Source organism: Sinohyriopsis cumingii, chromosome 4, assembly GCF_028554795.1.
Source record: "Sinohyriopsis cumingii isolate HCF-2022 chromosome 4, ASM2855479v2, whole genome shotgun sequence".
Taxonomy (NCBI): domain Eukaryota; kingdom Metazoa; phylum Mollusca; class Bivalvia; order Unionida; family Unionidae; genus Sinohyriopsis; species Sinohyriopsis cumingii.
This window is the reverse complement of record NC_142964.1, coordinates 15,966,746-15,987,648: the sequence shown is the minus strand read 5'-3', so window position 1 is coordinate 15,987,648 and position 20,903 is coordinate 15,966,746. Positions and strand designations below refer to the sequence as shown.

General features: G+C 34.2%; 1 protein-coding gene and 1 long non-coding RNA gene across 2 annotated transcripts in view; one reads left to right on the top strand and one right to left on the bottom strand.

Moving 5' to 3' along the window:
- The window catches only part of LOC149800667 (arrestin domain-containing protein 3-like), a 331,927-nt gene that overhangs the window by 241,480 nt on the left and 69,544 nt on the right, over positions 1-20,903 (bottom strand). The gene's annotated exons all lie outside the window — the stretch shown is intronic.
- On the top strand, positions 7,755-10,977 carry LOC149800672 (uncharacterized). Its single transcript, XR_016420419.1, has 2 exons — positions 7,755-8,068; positions 10,735-10,977. It is a non-coding gene; the product is annotated as an uncharacterized LOC149800672 (long non-coding RNA).

Genomic DNA, 20,903 nt, shown 5'->3' with positions numbered 1-20,903 from the left:
ACCAGTTAAGTTGTTCCAAGCACTTAAACATTAAGTTAAAGGCTGAATTGCTAAAAAAAATTTATACTGTGCAAGGTGCATGTTCATATGTGAGCCATTAAACAAATTTGTGGGAGTCATCACACACCACTTAAGTGAGCGAATTCATGTAAAGTTTGTTCAAATGACACAATCACATTCCCAGGTAGGTTATCTGATGATCTGCTTATGACTGTGATAGTTCTTAACACCTGCTTTCAAACAATAAATTTTAACAGAAATACTGTATTGTATATTTTGATAAATGTCCAATGATAGTTATAGATCTTTTCTTAGCAAGCTTTCATGATACTTTTGCTCATTATCCTGCCAAAGTGTCCTCAGTTTAAAAAATACCGCAATAACGTTCTTCCATCCCCACCCACCCATGAGATACTTAATTTAGAGACCTGTCCAGTGTTGTAAAGATATATGAGAACTTTTTAGTCTAAGCAAAATATCTGCAGTATAAAAAAGCAAGTTAATATTCTTTACTAATGGAAAATACCTTGTTACAAATTCTGAAAACTACACTTCGCTCGATAACGGTAAAGGACACTGATGCGGATAAGATGATAGTATTCCGAATATGACAGCACGTGATTAAAATCTCGTTTATGAGTTTAAATCTCGTTCGGTTCGTTAGTTAAATTGGAGCTCAAGATTATCAGCGGCGTTACTATCGTAGGAGCTGGAAATAATAGCTAAGTAGATCTCGTTTTTGAGTTGAAATCTCGTTCGAATCTCGTTCGGTACTAAAGACGGAGATCAAAATTACAGCGGCGTTACTGTCGAAGGAGCCGGTGATTGTAGTTTGTAGACTGAGCTTCACGTGTTTCTGGAGCCGTAAATTGGCGATTTTTATTAACGGAGCCGTAGATTAAAAGTGTTTTAGGAGCCGCTAATTGTAGAAGGAGCCGCTAATTGTTGTAGGAGCCGCTAATTGTAGTTCATATAAAAATATAGGGAAAGATTGTAATCACCGTCATTTTAGGAGCCGCTAATTGTTGTCGGAGCCGCTAATTGTTGCCTATATAATAATATAGGGAAAAATTGTGATCACCGCCGGGTACCTGCGGCTTTCCATAACGCCGCTGTAATTTTGATCTCCGTCTTTACTACCGAACGAGATTCGAACGAGATTTCAACTCAAAAACGAGATCTACTAAGCTATTATCTCCAGCTCCTACGATAGTAACGCCGCTGATAATCTTGAGCTCCAATTTATCTATCGAACCGAACGAGATTTAAACTCATAAACGAGATTTTAATCACGTGATGACATATTCGGAATACCATCATCTTATCCGCATAAGTGTGTTGTATCTTAGAAGATGGAGAATTATCGATTTATGTTTTAGAAGAGTGAAGGCCAGTCATCCAATATCATTCAATGCAAGGTATTTTTTTTTCCAATAAACGAATAATTATAAATATAAACGTTTTAGGCAGGTATATTATAAATAAATATCATAATTACACCAACAGCCCCTGTGATCTGTACTGTAGTATAATACATGAAAGACCTCGAAATTACGTCTCACATGGAAGGGTGTAGTGACTTGGAGCTTATCGCGTAGATTAGATTTAAATTGAAATTCTTCAAATGAACTCGTGAGTAAACAGCTTTCTAACCAAATGGTGTAATAATTGATGATTTTTGTCTCTTTATATTTAACTAGTCGTTAGCTAGAATGGGCAAGACCGCTCCAGTGGCCTAGGGGTTAGTGTCCATCTCGGATGCGGGAGGTCGCGGGTTCGAAGCCCGGCCGATTCATACCAGAGATTTGTAAGAAGGATAGTAACAGCTGCCTCGCTAGACGCTCAGCATTAAGAGGTTAGTGTTAGGACTGGTCAGCCTGGTGTTAGGATTATGTGACTGGGTGGGATATATTTGTGGCATGATGCCCCAGTGCTAGACATCACAATAAACTGAATAATTCCTAAAGCTACGTTAAAACTCCAAAACATACACACTAGCATATGCTAATAGGTATATCATCACGCCATTGGGCACTGTTTTTCTTTGCCTCAGGCTCTATATTATTTGTATGTAAGTAAAAGCACACAACACCAGCCCCTTATTCAGTTTAAGAAATATCACGAATGGCTTAACGTTTGCATTAAACACCTAATATTATTGTAACACTTTGTGCTTATTTGCTTGTTTTTACTCAACAGGAATGATGTAGTTTATAATATTCTGTAAGCTTTAAATAATTCTGTACATTTCCATTATGTCGTAATGTACTCGCACAAATAATAGGGTTATTGTATCCTTTCATTTCAATATATTTCCACAATTGTCTTTAGTATGGGGGACATGGTCAGTTATTTCCCCCTTAATATTCAAGGCAGCACTTGCAAATCTGGTTTACTTTGTCTATGTTCAACTGATACTCATGACTTTCTGAAAAGTGATTGTCGTGCCTCAATGAAAGAGTGAGTAACCTTTACTATAGACATTCCTTTAAAAAGGAATATCAGATTAATCAGTCACAGTGTGAATGTGGTATTGAAATTTGTTCAGATGACTGTATATGTCTGTATAATAGCTGGCCCTGAGTTAGTACTTTTATGTTGTCTTTGCTATGTTCATTAAATAAACCTTCTTGTATCATGCATTTTGTACCTTGGCATTTCATTGGTCTTAACTGCTGATATAACTTCCTGTCTGCAGCATGTTTTATGTATACATGCATGATACAAACCAGAAATCACATTATGGTAAATTATAGATACTGACATGGGTGAATTGTAATTACATTCTGTTTTTGTTTTGTCCCATTTGTACCAAAACACCCACCATCATGTTGATATTGAAATTTACACCAAGTACAAATTATTATTATTATTATTATTATTATTATTAATACTATGGTGCTTCTATTATCTTTTCAGTAGTGGTGATGATAATAATATTATCATTATCGCAAATAATCTCAGTATTTGTATCATAATGGCACATGTATGTGTTTGTATTTGTCCCTCATTGCATATGCTTTGATATGGGGGGAGCGGGGCAGTAATACAAATTTCAGTCAGTAAAAGTCATTAAGTTTGTCAGGTTGGAGTTTTTTTAATGGCTTGATCACAAACAGTATAAATGCTTTGCAGAAAAAATAAACATTTTTGTAAAGTATTGTTATGGTATTTTGTGTTGTAATGTTTTTTCACTGTTATGAAATGGGCCTGTGTGTAGGGATTTAGCCAGGTGACTTAAAGATATAATTTTTATTTGCACGAAAGTTGTGCATTATTTCATGATAAAATAAAATGTGTACATTCATTCAGGGCTGACATCAAAAGTTTATTTCCAAATGCTGTGCACATCGATGGCCCTTCATTTAAAAGCAGGGGCCCTGCCAAATTGATTCAGATTGGGCCCCACGTTTGATAAGGCCATTACTGCATTCATTGCAGAATGCAAAATATTAGGATACAATTTCCATTGGATTTTTCATTATTACCACTAGGAAATACACTGGGTTTATATTGTGCAAGGTGCAGCAATTTTGTGGGGTGGGTGGGGTGGGGTGGTCTTCTGTGCCCAAATACAGCCATAATTGCAATGTAAATACTATATACTGTTAGTTTCCAATCTTTTTGTATCAGGAAGAATTCCCAACTTTAGTATTCATTAAGGTTTTATTCCCAACTATCAACCTAGAAAATTGTTTGTGAAGTCCTAAAAGAAGTTGGCAGGATGTTCCTTGGTGACATAACCAAGTTGCTGTACATTATTTTAGGACAATTTTAAACACGTAAGAATTTATGCTTGCTATAGCAATTATTCATGCTGAATGATTGCACTATATGAGGCATCCTATGTTTTGTTTTATCTTTTGTATTGATTTTCATTGTTAGCAAAATGATTTTATTTTGTTTGCCTTTTTTTATTTTCTGTTCCACTTTATTTTATCAATGAATAAAGACCACATTGATAATACAAACTGCACATTACTATTTGATTTGCAGAGAATTTGCTGATGGAATTGTACAAGAACTAGATAAGAATGATGTAGAATGGAGAAAGAGAAGAAGGCTGCATCAAAAACAATATATCGGTAAGTGAGTTACAGTGGACAGTATTGCAAATCTTTTTAACAAGTATTCACATAAATTGCATCCCATGCAAACATGAAATATTGCAATAAATTTGTTTCTTAAAAATGAAATCTCTTTAGATGGGTCACTTGATAATAGGGTATATTTGATTACTGTTAGCGTTAGATTACATGTGAAAAAGTCCTCTAATTATGATGTTACATCAGTTTGGTTGGGAAATCTATCTATAATATAGGTCAATAAAAGAGTATCATAATAAAGCAGAGTGATTGTCGGTTATTTGTTTTAAAAAATAAGGCTTTTCATACATGGTTCACATTAGTCTCATTTAGCATTTGTCCCATTTTTGTGTGTCACAATTATATTTTGAATTTTCATGGAGTGTGTGACTTAGTCATGAAATGTAGCACATGGATATTTTACCTACTTATGACAGTTTGTCAATTGGTATTTTTCAACAGACAGTGCTATTTATATAGCTTGTTTAATTTATGGCATTTCTTCTCAGTACACCCCAAACCATTGTATAGGTAATTAATCAGAAAATTTGATGTTAGTATAAGCTTTTAAAATGGTTCAGTCTTATTCAGACATTTCCACTTCTAAAGCGTGGTTTCAGATGTTTTCACATTTTTATCAAGGACTGTATTTTGTATGTGTCTGGTACATTTTAATTTTGAAATGGTTTTTTATGGTCAGTATACTTATCTCTTACAGGGTCCAAACTATATAAGGCATATTGGTTAGTAAAAAAAATGATTGCCATATAAAAAAAAATGTTATTACATGCATTCTGTGAGAGATGGCTTGCAGTTGAATGGCACAGCATTGTATGATATGTAACATTTCTTCCTGTCACATCATAGTTGATGTGGCATTTGTACAGTTCTAAAGAAAATTATTGGTAAAATTATTTCCTTCCTATATATTCTTGGTAAAAATATTCCTTTATAAAACAGGTTTTCCCACCATGCCATGTGATATGTGATTATAGATGTTATACTTACAGCAAGAAAAATTAGCATTTTGTGAGACAAAGAAAGGAATTGTAACTATGTAACCTTTCAGGCATGGAATGTATCTTTTGCTGAATATATCTGACTGTTTGCTTCATTATAACGTGATTCTGCTTATAACACAATCGCAGCATGGCTCCCATTTTTTTAATATAAGGTGACCTCTCTTTTTAACACCTAAATACATGCTATCAGAAAAACCAATTATTCTTATCCCTAGCAGATTTATATGATCAAGAGGTTAGTTAAAATTGATGACATTGAACTTTCAATGCACATTTTCTGTAGGGAAGTTTTTCAAAATATTTGTTAACTCGATCCAGCTTATATTGTGATGTTATTCTTTGGACCCGTGAGCAACGCATTATAAAGGGTTTTACCTGTATGTAATTATATATCAAATTTACAGAGTTATATATTGTCATACACCTAGTACATAATGTTGAAAACAGAAATGTCAAAGTTTGGGATATGATTGGAGTTCATATGATGTATACAGCTCTATCAGAATTTCATTTTCCCCCCTTCTTTGTAAGTCCAGTCTAGGGTCATGGGTATGAATATATGGTGTTTTTCAAAAGTGGGAAAAAGATAGGGACAATGTTGCTATGCTGCACACTTTTAAGTCTTGAAATATACATGTTTCTTTATTTCAATATTTTCCTAATGTTATATTTCCTTTTTTCAGATGGGTATGATAAATTGACATCTTATGGTATTGGCATACATGGTTGTATTGATAGGTATGTATGCATACATACATACAAACATATGTACATACATAAAGCCACATTCAGTGGTTAGTGTGCCAGACTCAGGTCCATAAGGGGGTGGGTTTTGTATATTACAATAGGACCAGTCTGTTCTTGGCAAGACACTTGACTCCAGTTGCCACAGCACTAAGTAACTGACCTTCGTTATTATACCTTAAAGCACCAAAACAAAGGTAGCAGAGAAAATACATAAGTGGTTATGATCTGGCAGTCTCAAAGGTTTCTAAAGTTGTGACCCAGGTAACCCAATGGTCATATAAACAAATTAGCAATAGCAAACATTTAAAACTTAAAATTATATTAAGTTCTAGGTAGAACCTTTAAGTCCTATGATGGTTTAAAATTTTAAAACCAAAGGTACATTTTAGACCACTCATAAATCATGTCCCATAGTTAGCATTTTGAACTGTGTTTTTATCTTGAACTGTTTGTAAGTTGCATGACACAGTGAACATACACATGCATATACAACACATACACGTACACAAGGACCTAAAATCTAATAACATCCATTGGGAAAACATCTTGATTTAAATAAATTTTATTTACAGTTGGACTAAAATGTAAAAATAGTTATTTTATAAGACATTATTTTAGTAACAGATGTTTCCTATTTTAAGTGAAAGTGCAACATTAATGGGAAAGCTGAAGATTCTGCTGTGAATGTTTATGCAAATTTTTTCTATTCATTCTTCAGCTTTTTATTATATTTCATTTCTGTTATGTACATGCAGTTTATCTTGACAATGGATAAATTACCCCGCCTTGTGTGATACAATGTATTTTTAAGTAATCTTATTTTCAGTTTTTTGCAGAAGATAATATGGCTACATGCTGGAATAACTAATAGATGACCAAATATAGTTGCCTTGTACTTTGTCAATACAGTTGTTAAATCCCATGGTAAATGAAGACAATATCAACTCACATAATGCAAATTATAAAGTAATTACATGTTTATATATATTATTGTAATTGCAGTTAAAATGTTGAATAATTGGCATCTCAGTATTGTCAGTTTTTAAAATGAAATCTTGACAGGTATGTATTTGACTTGGAATTGTAAACTGAATAAATTTATTGCAGTGTTTATTATGTCTTCCTGTTCACACTCACGATTTTAAAGGTGGGTATACTTTTTTAATGACTGTTTTATACACCCATACAAGGAAATTATATGCCAAAACAAAGTGTTACTGTAAAAATTGAATTACTTGAAGACAGTAAATGAGATATTCAAATGCAGGATTAACTGAGCTATGTCATCTCTTCTTGGACTATGGATGTAAGCAAAGCTAGATATAATTGGTTGATTGGTCAGTCATGCATCTATTTGTTTGCAGGCCTGGTGTCACACATGTAAAGCTTACTATTTTGTACAAATCTTGCATTATCTCTGCTATAGTAACGGCTAAGAGGGGCAGATTTAGAACGTTTATGAACCATATCATATGAATGTTTTGCTCATCGATCTTAATTATTATTTCTTAATTGTCCTTGAAGCAAATACTGTATTGGCATTTGGTTTTGGTATTATAGGCAGTGTATCCCCTAGGGGTGCAAGACTGAGAGTCAAAAATCTCCTTGGTGTCAAAACTGGGGGTCAGACTGAGTAAAAAATAAACTTTGATATCAAAACTGGGGGTCAAATTAAAAATTTGGGGGTCTCTGAAGCGCAAATGAGGGTGAAGGAAAATACTGATTATAGGGGAAAAAAGTATATTACTTACAGTATTCTCATGGTGAACTAGTAATTTTCTCAGTGTCTTTTTGATAACAGAACAATGCTGTTGTACACTACACAATTTGTGCAACTACCACTATGTCACAAGTTTATATGACCAGTTTATGTGGTAAGTTGGATTCCAAAAAGGTTTGTAAAAATTTAGTAAAATAACAAATCTTGTACATTTCCTGTACATTAGTAAAAATACAGACAGTATTTAAAGGCAAAAGAGAACTTTAACTTCCATCACAAAAGCCGATATAAATTATTAAATTTTGTATATGATGCTAATAATATTATACTAACCTACTTTTCAGGGTGTCCAGTAAAAGTGAGAGGCAATCTAGGCACTGGAAATGGCATAGTTGCTGCAGTGCAGATGGCCTTCTTAGCAATGAAAATGCCTTCATATATGGTGCATCACATGTAAACCAGGCAGGTTTTGAATTGAAAGAAGGGTAATACAGGTCAGTCAGAAACCATTGCAAGTGCCCTTTTGTATATCTATATATTGTATATATTGTTTAACTCTTGTCCACAATTGTAAGGGTCATATGTAAGCAAGATATTGCAAAGCTAACTTTTGTCCATGATTGTAGATTATCATCTGAGATGATATTTGTAAACATGTTTACCTGGCTTTGAGTTCAGAAAATTGTTTCGTCCATTAGAAAAAAATGTTCTCATTTGCCAGGTAGTTTGCTAAAAAGTAAAACTATAAAGTAAACAGACCTTACCTTGTTTACGAATTTGATGGGAAAAGGACCCAAATCCTATATCTCTTATTGTCTTAGGTTTTTATATAAAGTTTGTGATCAATTTTATATAAAGGTTGTGATCAACGTAGTTAACAACATATTCCTATTGTAACATCTCTCAAGTGAAATCTGTCTTTTAGTTGTGTTCAGTTGTAATTTCACATGATTTATATACTTCATTTATTCACTAAAATAACAAAGTGCTTACAGATACTTTTGGACTGTTTTAGGATTAGAGTGAATTCCTTCAAGGACATTCTAGATTATATCATTGTGATGGATAAGATTATCACATCGGCACATTTAAGACTGTTGGAACTACAGCACATTCAAGATTGGAATCAATTTGGAACACCACTGTAATTAATTTGGAACACCTTTTTTCCTTTTGGATCTGTGAGAATTATTTGGGATATATTTCATAATGTAAGCTACTTTTAAATTTTCACATTATCGGTGAAAATAAAGTATTTGTTGAATTTTACTTGTTGGTTTCACTTTTTTCTCTTTAAGATCTTTGAGGTATAATACCTCTAACTTCAGATCAGCATGCTCATCTGATTGAAAATAAGAGACTTTGCTCTGTAAGTTCTATATGTATGAAGTTATGAATGCAAGTACAATTAATGTGAATCCTTGTTATACTTTAATACCTTGTATGAGTTTAAAAAAATGAAAAGATGGCAGAAATTGGTTTAATTAGTATAGCAGTTGCTTCCCGCTTCATTTTTGTCTTGTCCTAACCATATCTTTGGAGACACCCATTCGGGTCATCATCACATACATCTGGGTCATTGCCATACCACATTTGGGTAATCATCACAAGTACATTTGGAACTCTGTCACACCACATTTGGGTCATCATCACATATACATTTGGGTCACCATCACATATAAATTTGGGTCACCATCACATATACATTTGGGTTACCATCACATATAAATGTGGGCCATCATCACATATATACATTTGCGTCACAATCACATGTACATTTGGGTCAGTATTATTGTTTCAGGTCTGACGTTTGAAAAACCATTTATATATCTAATGTCTTGTGAGCATTGTCAAGCATAACATGTAATGAAAGAATACACTTTTTGGAATCCTTAGAAGTTAAAATATCATTGGTATGGATAGATTGGATGTAATACAATAGTTATTATTCTATGCATGTATTTTCTTTTTCCAGTGAACAGGATGACACAAGTTGTTCAAGTTAATTTGGCAAATTTCCTAAAATTGCCAGATTAAAACACCTGCAGTATTTGTTACATGTATGACACATGCACGAAATGAAAATATGCCAAACCACATAAACACAAAAATAGATCCCTTTTTCTTTCTTAAAAAAACCCCTTTGTTTCTCTAAATTTACATTTTCTTAAAAACATTTCTTCTATGATCACATCTGAGTCATCATTTTTAATAGACGTCAAAATACATGTACTCTGTATCACTATTCCAAGCTGTGTCTGCAGTTTGTATATGTACTGCTCATTCAGAAACATCTAAGAGACATGGTAGGACTGTGGAACATCAATAAAACATGGAGGATGTAGTTAATGGCATGGTACAAAATTTGCACCAAATGGACTGAACTCTTTTCCGAATGATCTATTGTCATTTTGAAATATCAACAGTTTGTGAAGGAAGGACACATTGATATCCATATCTCTTTCTAAAATATGGGCTTTTAGAAATAACAACCTATTATTCTGTTGACTGCCATTGGATAGCAAGTGTTAAATACTGATTTATGCTGCAAAAATAAAAGAGGCAACATCTTTTGAATGTTTTCATTTTGCATAATAAGCTCGTACTGTTTTATGTAGCCTGCACACTTGGTCGGCAAGCTCCCAATCAGTTGGAAGAATAAAATGATCCAGGTCATTTTAACTTTTGTTGGTTTGAGAAACTACACTTTCTTCTGACAAAGATAACTGCTGGTGTTCTCTGTGAAATAAGAGACTCGATAACTTGTTTGAATGGACGTGTAGAATTTGTTCATATGCTCCTTCTGGTGTCAATATTATTTCGTGTACTAAAATTACAGGTTTTTTTTCTCTAAAATGTTGAATTAAAAATGAAGGGAATCTACTTACACCATACATGGTAATTTACAGCGGCTTTTCTACATTTATTATTTTTATATTGTAACCAAACAATGCATTTGAACCTGTTGTAAGCTGTTATTTCAGAGACTTTAAAGAATATGGTCTCTTAAGACAGGTTTATTTTAACAAGTCAGTTATAAGAAGCATTTTAAAAAAATGCTGCTCTATGTCAGGGATGGAATATATTCATGGTGAATGTGGCTGTTAATGCTGGTTTAACTACATCAATACAATTTAATCTTAATACAAATTTTTTTCAGGAGCAGAGAACTGTTAAGCACCAATGACAGAGGAAATTCAGGACCTGAAGGAACTGTGTCAAAATAATTATACAGAACTTGATCCAGATTTTGTTAGAATTATACAAGAAGCAACAGAGACTTATCAGATACCAAATGCAGCTGAAGACTTTTATACTACTAAAAACTTTGTTTTGTCAGAAGTGATTACAAAACTGTATTATCAGATGTAACAGAACAAATTAAATTGAATTATAATTATTATCCATACAGTTATTATCTTTACTACCATGACAAATAAAATGTTTGCTTTTTACATCATGTGCTTAAGAATGAATCTAATTATCAAATCACATCACTAGCATATACCAAGAAATTAAAAGCAAATATTGTACAATTATAATAACTATGGTCTTATGAATAATGACATTATGTTAAGGTAACAATAAATACAATTCGGAGAGAGGAGCTGAGAGAGTGAGATGCAAGAAAAAGTTTTTATTCTCGCACACAGTCCTCCCTACGTGATTGCCATATAATAAAATGTAATTTGTCATACAGAAAAACCAAGATAATCAAGCATGATTAAAGACTTGTAATGTCACATCTAAAGGCATTCATTAGTCTAAGCCAGTGTAATTGTCGTTTAATAATAAAGGCTGACTCAGGGATGGTCCTGGCTTTTAAAAAGCTGTCGCCAAAAAAATCGCCAACCTCAATATTTTGTCGTCAATTTTCAAAAAGTGTCGCCAAAACAAGCAGTGTACATTTTTCCAGGTGTTAATTTAGTCTATTAATGTAACAGGCAATGAAAATTACAAAAGATGGGTTAGTTAATACTTTAATTACAACAAGCATTAACAAAATGTTACCAAGTGTTACATGAAGATCTGTCGCGATTTTAGGGCTGCCCACTTGTTGAATGCAGTTTCAAAGTCTAATTTTTCACATCTGTACATGCTGATTCTCATTAAATTCTCGAAAGATGAGAAGCAGAGCTTGTTTCTGATGTCAGTTTTTATGAGGTTCATCTTACTGAATCCACGTTCACAGTCTACAGTGCTGACAGGTGACACCAGTAGTCTCTCAGCAAACCCCCCCCCCCCCATGGCTAGCTTCACAAAGCTTGTAGTGAATTGCTTCCTAAATCACAAGAATGATCAATGAATGCTGTATAAATTTTCTCAACAAGCAAAATAGCATCTCCATTCCCACGAATGAAACTTACACGACACGAGTCAACACCGCGCAATATTGGACCGTATATATAAGCATAAATTCACACCAAAGTTAGGGATTTTTTTACTCTTGTATTTTGAGAAATAAATAATTATTATTAATTATGCAAAACTTTTTTTTTTTTTTTTTTTGCTATTTCTTGTTGTGGAGTTTAAGTCTCTGCAGCCGTAACACGGAATTGATGGCAAAAGGAAAAGATCAATGAGCAAAATGCTGCACTGGCGACAGATATAATTGTGATTGAGATTTTTTCCATTTGCTTTGTATTTATACACAGTCGGTACTTCAAAGGTTATCAGTTTTCTATGAAGGTTCAGCAAAACTATTGTATTGGTATATGTAAAAAAAAAAACCAAAAAAAAAAACGGAAGGATTAGCCATACAATTGTATCTGTTCTATTCGGTCAGTTGTAGGTATAGTGCGGTAGCATGATTGACTGTATCGCAGCATACAGTACTCAGCCCAGATGTCAGCATAAGCAGATTATGATGTAACAATGCACTGCAAAGATGGGTTTGTCAATACGAACAAAGGATCGTTTGTGTAACAGATTGATTCCAACGCATTGCTTAGTCAAGTTTGTGGCTTCCTTTCATTCTCGCTTTTAATTTATCCAGTCCAAATCCATGATTGTATGTACAAATTAAATAACCAAAAAGTATGTCGCCAAAAAAATCGCCAGATGAGATATTTTTGTCGCCAATAAGGGAAACAAATCGCAATTTGCGACATTGGCGAAGCCCATGACGATCCCTGCTGACTTAACGGGGAATACAAGTTCATCAGCTATTGACACAAGTGCAAGTAGAATCTACATCAGCCAATTTTTCTTTCATCAAAACAAATTAACACTTTTTGTCACAAGATTATATATAATAAGACTTCCCAGTAGATGTTGTCATTGCATCAAGCTCTTAAATATGCCAGAATGTTAATATTGACTTCATTACCGATACATACACGATTGAAGAAGTATACAGTGCTCCCATGCTACTAGGAAATTTGGAAAAAGTTGGAAGAAATGATAATTTCTTTTCTGAACATGAAAATTCCTTGAAGTTTGCAAATGTTGATGAAAGTCAGGAAAGTTTGCAACTACTTGATGACAGAAACAATTACGTAATTGAGTTGTAACTGATTGTGAATTATATTTATTGAGTTCTGCCCAGAATATTCGGAGGTTGCAGTATGGATCATTAGGGTGGTTACCATAATTATAGTTGTTGAGTCAATCTTAACACTCACTGGAGTAGATTAGAAGACTGGTTGTTTCACAGTCAGCTTGATATTGATATTTTGTCCGACATGAAAGGTTTGAAAACCAGTCTAGCATCACAAGACACCAACATGTTGTCGGCAAAGCGTAGCCGCATACCAATTGGCCTAGCAAACTTAATGCTGTTACCCCGAGGCATACCTACATGAAACCGATATGAAAATTATTTATTTTCTCAGAAAATGCAAGTATTAGAATAATTATGTCTTTACTCTGCTGAAAGATAAGATGAAACTATGGCGTTGATGAAATTTGACCTGATACTCACCATTTGCATTGCTAGTCGCATGGATACACAAATATCACAACCAACATATTCATGACATCATAGGTCCAGTTGTCACATGATGTCAGTAATAACCCATTTCAGATGTAGAAACAAAAAAAAATATGAAATGAAAAATAAAGTTGTAAACTGTTCGTAATAAAGAAACTACAATGAAAGAACACAGAATTCTGTATATATTTATTAAAAAAATAACTATGTTTTGTTGTATCATGTGACTACCTTGTTGACATGTGCTCTTTGCTTGATGAACTGTCCAGATTGCAGTGACAGCGACAGGTTTCTGGTTGTTTTCTCAACATAAACATATTCTTTCTGGTTCTTACAGAAGCTTTCTGACTTTCATTTAATATATTTTAATTTTTTTACATTAGATAGAAGCTTGTTGATGTCATCCGACTATTGGATTTCTGTTGTATTGTGAGATTTGTGGAATCGTATAACTAGTAATGCAAATGCAGATAGTGAGTACCGGGTCAGGTTCTATCTGTGCTGTAGTCTTGTCTAGTCTGTCACGGATTAAGACATAATGATTATAATACTCTCCATTTCTGAGAAAATGAATCACCTTCCTATTGATTTCATACAGGTATGACTTGATGTGACATTGTTTCAAGTTTTCCAGGACCACTGGTGGGGTTCAAGTTAAATTTGTAGTCAAAATGTTGAATCTCTGATGGTAATTTTGGTGTTAAACTATGACACTGAACATGTGGCTCAAAGGATTGGTTTCAAATCCTTATCGGTCGCAGGAGAAATGTGAGATTGTTGTCCCTTGTAATGTGAGTATCACTACAGGTTTAGGTACTGCTCTTCTTTCTGTAATACTGCTCTGGTGGTCTAGTGGTTAGAGCGTCCGCCTGGGATGCGGGAGGTCGTGGGTTCGATCCCCGGCCGAGTCATACCTAAGACTTACAAAAATGGTACTAATAGCTGCCTCGCTTGACACTCAGCATTAAGAGGTTAGTGTTAGGACTGGTCGGCCTGGTGTCAGGATAATGTGACTGGGTGGGACATCATGCTACATGTCTGCGGCATGATGCCCCAGTGCTAGACATCACTATAAACTGCCACATAGCAGACATCGTAGCGATATGACTGAAAAATTGTTAAAACTATGTTAAAAATCCAAATCACATCACATCTTTCTGTAATTGCAGTTTCATTTGTAACTCATATTTTTGTATCTGTCTCTCTCTTTTTCCTGCATTTGCATCTCCCTTTCTTTTTCCTGCATTTGTATTTTTATTTCTTTTTCTTCCTTTTGCATTTGTCATTTCTTCTCCATTTCTTTCTCTTCTTTTTGAATTTGCATTTGTTTATCTCTTTCCTCTTTTTCAAGCTTTCTTAACTTTATTTTGTTCTTGAATTTTAATTTCAATTTCATAACTTGCAGGTTTGAGCTAGAGTCAAAGCACTTTTGTCCAAAATATTCTTCTCTACCAAATTTAAACCAAAATATTTTTTATTTCATGTTTTAACAAATATGGCTTTGCACAGGAAAGATATTGTCTGGAACGTTGGAGCAATTCGTCCTCTTTCAAAGACTGATTGTTCCTGGCTAGGATTTAAAGTACAATTCTCCACTTTAGTTTATATCGTAAAAGCTTGTTGGTTTCACTATGTAAAGTCAGAAATAGTAGGGACTAAGATAACTTAAATTTCAAAACAATTTCAATTTCTGTGAAATTCATATCCCCAGTTAGGCCCCAAGTTTCTGTTACGTCTCAATGATTGCAAACTTAAGTAACAGAAAAGAAGCAAAAACAACAAATTTTATAAAACTTAACAGTTTAATTATCAAAGTTATAAATAAAAAATATGAAAGGAACATAAAGTATTATGAAGTGAATCCAAGCTAGTCCTTATACTGGTCTGTGAAAGTCCTAAATGATAGAAATGTTCCTCATAAATTTCAATACCGGAAATGTACTGGTCCTCCAAGAACTTTGTAGTTGTCAAGATGGCGTTGTCCTGAATTCCTTCAATAACAGTTCCAGACTAATATTAAGTCCAAATAATGAGCGCTTTCTATTTACACTGAACAGTCCAAACAAATGTTTTTCCTGTCTAAAAATATCTAAACTTGCACAACACAAAATACGTCTGTAGACTTAAAACTGGAATGCAATAATGTGAATGAACACAATAATGTGAATAACTCCAAACTTCGGAATGAAACAGTGCTTAATTTTCTCCTTGTATATAACATTTGTTGTGACAGTACTTCGCAATAGACCCCACGTGACAGCATACACTATTGATTTTGCGTCGAATTACCCAAACTGAATATTATTCACATAACCTCGCGCATCCAATGGGAAGCCACAGAAGTATCGAAACACCGGTCTCATCAGTCACTGTTAAACTACACTGTATGCCATTTTAAGTCAATTAAGATTATTATTACTAATTGTCAACACTGAACTAAAGGAGATTTTTGCTTAAGTGTGGCGTTCAAATATCCCGAAGACCAGACACCATGTAATTTTCTCAAGAAAGAAACCAAATGACCTGGAAATTACCTAGCTTAAGTTGGAAGATGGAGTAATACTTTAACTGCAATGATTTTTAAATTTATGAAGAACTAAATTTAAGAACTGAAAAGTCCACCATTACATTTTGTTACCAAATTTGCAAAAACACTGTTAACTACGAAAATAAATGGGGTATCAGGGCTGATCAAATATTGTTTTCACATACTCGTCCAAGACAAATAGTTTCGTAAAATTCACTTGTCTCACCTTACTTTTTACAAGTCCCAATAATGTAATCTCTTCCAAAGATTTGATAAAATGTATGCATTTTATTCCATAGATATAAGAAAGAAAATAATATACAACTTTATTTCCTAAAAGGATTTACATTTTTCACAAATATTGGTTGATGCTACACATTTCGCTGCTTAATGTGTATATGTTTTGCTACTGGAGATGGACTTCCTGCATGCCCTCATTTTTGCTGTTAATTCCGTATGATTGAAAAAAATCTTTAGGTCTTTCCTAACATATTACATCAGATCTGCCCTCTCATGCACAAAGTGCATCTTCTAACTAAAAATAGACTGGTTTAATTTCTAACCTATGCCAATTTCGGATATTCTTTACAATAACTGCAATCTTAGTAAATAAATTAAAGCCAACATTTTAACCATCCACTTCACATGAAATTATATTTATTGAAACTTTTTGTTTCCTTTGTAATTCTGTTGCCACTTTCAACCACATGCTGATAGTTACTTGCACTGTAATACCTCTACCAGTTAAGTTGTTCCGAGCACTTAAACATTAAGTTAAAGGCTGAATGGCTAAAAAAATTTATACTGTGCAAGGTGCATGTTCATATGTGAGCCATTAAACAAATTTGTGGGAGTCATCACACACCACTTAAGTGAGCGAATTCATGTAAAGTTTGTTCAAATGACACAATCACATTCCCAGGTAGGTTATCTGATGATCTGCTTATGACTGTGATAGTTCTTAACACCTGCTTTCAAACAATAAATTTTAACAGAAATACTGTATTTTATATTTTGATAAATGTCCAATGATAGTTATAGATCTTTTTTTAGCAAGCTTTCGTGATACTTTTGCTCATTATCCTGCCAAAGTGTCCTCAGTTTAAAAAATACCGCAATAACGTTCTTCCACCCCCACCCACCCATGAGATACTTAATTTAGAGATCTGTCCAGTCTTGTAAAGATATATGAGAACTTTTTAGTCTAAGCAAAATATCTGCAGTATAAAAAAGCAAGTTAATATTCTTTACTAATGGAAAATACCTTGTTACAAATTCTGAAAACTACACTTCGCTCGATAACGGTAAAGGACACTGATGCGGATAAGATGATAGTATTCCGAATATGACAGCACGTGATTAAAATCTCGTTTATGAGTTTAAATCTCGTTCGGTTCGTTAGTTAAATTGGAGCTCAAGATTATCAGCGGCGTTACTATCGTAGGAGCTGAAAATAATAGCTAAGTAGATCTCGTTTTTGAGTTGAAATCTCGTTCGAATCTCGTTCGGTACTAAAGACGGAGATCAAAATTACAGCGGCGTTACTGTCGAAGGAGCCGGTGATTGTAGTTTGTAGACTGAGCTTCACGTGTTTCTGGAGCCGTAAATTGGCGATTTTTATTAACGGAGCCGTAGATTAAAAGTGTTTTAGGAGCCGCTAATTGTAGAAGGAGCCGCTAATTGTTGTAGGAGCCGCTAATTGTAGTTCATATAAAAATATAGGGAAAGATTGTAATCACCGTCATATGGAAAGCCGCAGGTACCCGGCGGTGATCAGAATTTTTTCCCTATATTATTATATGGGCAACAATTAGCGGCTCCGATAACAATTAGCGGCTCCTAAAATGACGGTGATTACAATCTTTCCCTATATTTGTATAGAAACTACAATTAGCGGCTCCTACAACAATCAGCGGCTCCTTCTACAATTAGCGGCTCCTAAAACACTTTTAATCTACGGCTCCGTTAATAAAAATCACAATTTACGGCTCCAGAAACACGTGAAGCTCAGTCTACAAACTACAATCGCCGGCTCCTTCCACAGTAACGCCGCTGTAATTTTGATCTCCGTCTTTACTACCGAACGAGATTCGAACGAGATTTCAACTCAAAAACGAGATCTACTAAGCTATTATCTCCAGCTCCTACGATAGTAACGCCGCCGATAATCTTGAGCTCCAATTTATCTAACGAACCGAACGAGATTTAAACTCATAAACGAGATTTTAATCACGTGACGACATATTCGGAATACCATCATCTTATCCGCATAAGTGTGTTGTATCTTAGAAGATGGAGAATCATCGATTTATGTTTTAGAAGAGTGAAGGCCAGTCATCCAATATCATTCGATGCAAGGTATTTTTTTTTCCAATAAACGAATAATTATAAATATAAACGTTTTAGGCAGGTATATTATAAATAAATATCATAATTACACCAACAGCCCCTGTGATCTGTACTGTAGTATAATACATGAAAGACCTCGAAATTACGTATCTCATGGAAGGGTGTAGTGAGTTGGAGCTTATCGCGTAGGTTGGATTTAAATTGAAATTCTTCAAATGAACTCGTGAGTAAACAGCTTTCTAACCAAATGGTGTAATAATTGATGATTTTTGTCTCTTTATATTTAACTAGTCGTTAACTAGAATGGGCAAGACCGCTCCAGTGGCCTAGGGATTAGTGTCCATCTCGGATGCGGGAGGTCGCGGGTTCGAAGCCCGGCCGATTCATACCAGAGATTTGTAAGAAGGGTAGTAACAGCTGCCTCGCTAGACGCTCAGCATTAAGAGGTTAGTGTTAGGACTGGTCGGCCTGGTGTTAGGATTATGTGACTGGGTGGGATATATTTGTGGCATGATGCCCCAGTGCTAGACATCACAATAAACTGAACAATTCTTAAAGCTACGTTAAAACTCCAAAACATACACACTAGCATATGCTAATAGGTATATCATCACGCCATTGGGCACTGTTTTTCTTTGCCTCAGGCTCTATATTATTTGTATGTAAGTAAAAGCACACAACACCAGCCCCTTATTCAGTTTAAGAAATATCACGAATGGCTTAACGTTTGCATTAAACACATAATATTATTGTAACACTTTGTGCGTATTTGCTTGTTTTTACTCAACAGGAATGATGTAGTTTATAATATTCTGTAAGCTTTAAATAATTCTGTACGTTTCCATTATGTCGTAATGTACTCGCACAAATAATAGGGTTATTGTGTCCTTTCATTTCAATATATTTCCACAATTGTCTTTAGTATGGGGGACATGGGTCAGTTATTTCCCCCTTAATATTCAAGGCAGCACTTGCAAATCTGGTTTACTTTGTCTATGTTCAACTGATACTCATGACTTTCTGAAAAGTGATTGTCGTGCCTCAATGAAAGAGTGAGTAACCCTTACTATAGACATTCCTTTAAAAAGGAATATCAGATTAATCAGTCACAGTGTGAATGTGGTATTGAAATTTGTTCAAATGACTGTATATGTCTGTATAATAGCTGGCCCTGAGTTAGTACTTTTATGTTGTCTTTGCTATGTTCATTAAATAAACCTTCTTGTATCATGCATTTTGTACCTTGGCATTTCATTGGTCTTAACTGCTGATATAACTTCCTGTCTGCAGCATGTTTTATGTATACATGCATGATACAAACCAGAACTCACATTATGGTAAATTATAGATATTGACATGGGTGAATTGTAATTACATTCTTTCCAGGTAATTTCCAGGTCATTTGGTTTCTTTCTTGAGAAAATTACATGGTGTCTGGTCTTCGGGATATCTGAACGCCACACTTAAGCAAAAATCTCCTTTAGTTCAGTGTTGACAATTAGTAATAATAATCTTAATAAGACTTAAAATGGCATACAGTTTAGTTTAACAGTGACTGATGAGACCGGTGTTTCGATACTTCTGTGGCTTCCCATTGGATGCGCGAGGTTATGTGAATAATATTCAGTTTGGGTAATTCGACGCAAAATCAATAGTGTATGCTGTCATGTGGGGTCTATTGCGAAGTACTGTCACAACAAATGTTATATACAAGGAGAAAATTAAGCACTGTTTCATTCCTAAGTTTGGAGTTATTCACATTATTGTGTTCATTCACATTATTGCATTCCAGTTTTAAGTCTATAGACGTATTTTGTGTTGTACAAGTTTAGATATTTTTAGACAGGAAAAACATTTGTTTGGACTGTTCAGTGTAAATAGAAAGCGCTCATTATTTAGACTTAAATATTAGTCTGGAACTGTTATTGAAGGAATTCAGGACAACGCCATCTTGACAACTACAAAGTTCTTGGAGGACCAGTACATTTCCGGTATTGAAATTTATGAGGAACATTTCTATCATTTAGGACTTTCACAGACCAGTATAAGGATTAGCTTGAATTCACTAAATAATACTTTATGTTCCTTTCATATTTTTTATTTATAACTTTGATAATTAAACTGTTAAGTTTTATAAAATTAGTTGTTTTTGCTTCTTTTCTGTTACTTAAGTTTGCAATCATTGAGACATAACAGAAACTTGGGGGCTAACTGGGGATATGAATTTCACAGAAATTGAAATTGTTTTGAAATTTAAGTTATCTTAGTCCCTAATATTTCTGACTTTACATAGTGAAACCAACAAGCTTTTACGATATAAACCAAAGTGGAGAATTGTACTTTAAATCCTAGCCAGGAACAATCAGTCTTTGAAAGAGGACGAATTGCTCCAACGTTCCAGACAATATCTTTCCTGTGCAAAGCCATATTTGTTAAAACATGAAATAAAAAATATTTTGGTTTAAATTTGGTAGAGAAGAATATTTTGGACAAAAGTGCTTTGACTCTGGCTCAAACCTGC